The sequence below is a fragment of the Chrysochloris asiatica genome, unplaced genomic scaffold, assembly GCF_000296735.1.
Source record: "Chrysochloris asiatica unplaced genomic scaffold, ChrAsi1.0 scaffold00389, whole genome shotgun sequence".
In the NCBI taxonomy this organism is placed as follows: domain Eukaryota; kingdom Metazoa; phylum Chordata; class Mammalia; order Afrosoricida; family Chrysochloridae; genus Chrysochloris; species Chrysochloris asiatica.
In genome coordinates this window covers 1,369,866-1,371,262 of record NW_006408907.1, presented here as the reverse complement: position 1 = coordinate 1,371,262, position 1,397 = coordinate 1,369,866, and the positions used below count along the sequence as shown (strand labels likewise).

The 1,397-nt window shown below is 41.4% G+C and overlaps 1 pseudogene; it reads left to right on the top strand.

The window, feature by feature from the left end:
- The first annotated feature begins 661 nt into the window (after positions 1-661).
- Positions 662-1,397, top strand: part of LOC102810714 — a 1,615-nt pseudogene continuing 879 nt past the window's right edge.

Genomic DNA, 1,397 nt, shown 5'->3' with positions numbered 1-1,397 from the left:
CATCTGCATAAATTTATCTGATCTTTGACAAAGGACCAAAATATATTAAATGGGGAAGAGATAGTCTCTTCAACAAACGGTGCTGGCAAAACTGGAAATCAATATGCAAAAGAATGAAACAAGTCACATATCTCACACAATATTGAACAACTAACTCAATATGGATTAGAGACCTAAATGTAAATCCCAGAACTATAAAGGTCATCAGTGAAAAAATAGGAACAAATTTAGGGGCTCTAATACATGGCATATATATACTATCAAACATTGCAAAAAACACACAAACAATAGAAGACAAAATTGATGACCGGGACATACTGAAAATTAGAAACCTATCTGCATCAAAAGATTTCACCAAAAGAGTAGGTAGGGAGCCTACAGAATGAGAACAAGTTTTTTGCAACGACATATCAGACAAGGGATTAATCTCTAAAATTTATATGCAGCTACAATGCCTATACAAGAAATAGACAAATAACCCAATTAAAAAATGGGCACAGGGCCATTTTGCCTGAGCCTGCCACTGGGTGGGAGTGGAGTGGACTGGCTGTTGTTGCTGACTCATTCTTCCTCCCCACGGTCCAGTCAGTGGGTTAATTAGGCCATCGGCCCTAAAGCCGCGACTTGTCTCATATTTAGTTCTGGAAAACTCCAGGCCGACATGAGTGATGTAGAGGAGAACAACTTCGAGGGCAGAGAGTCTCACTCTCAGTCAAAATCTCCAACAGGAACTCCTGCTCGTGTAAAATCAGAGAGCAGGTCAGGATCTCGTAGTCCATCAAGAGTTTCCAAACACTCCGAATCCCATTCTCGATCAAGATCAAAATCCAGGTCGAGATCTAGGATGCAGTCTCATAGACGTTACACTCGATCTGGATCCCACTCTCGTTCTCCTAAGAGACGATCTCGAATACCAGAATACCGACATCGAAGGAGCAAAAGTCGAAGTCACTCTCCAAAGTTTAACCACAGAAGACATACAAGAAGCTGAGCAAATCCAGATCCTAACACACTTGTCTTGGAGTGTTTGGCCTCAGTTTATACACAACAGAGACAGATCTTTGTCAAGTCTAGACCACTGAGTGGTGTCAATGTGGTTTATGATCAGCGAACTAGACAGTCTCAAAGATTTGCATTTGTTTACTTTGAAAGAATAGATGACTCAAAGGAGGCTATGGAAAGAGCGAATGGATGATCAGAACTCAACCAGGAGAAGAAAGAAGAAGAAGAAAAAAAAGAGTGATCTGATACAATTTGATGAACTTGACCTACACCTATGGATGCAGTAACCCAAAAGAGGGAACAAACCCTTACAGCAAGAAACATTCCCACCCCCTCCACACACAGAGTAGACAGAGATGGGCAACTTGGACATTGGACACCCAAATTATGGGGGG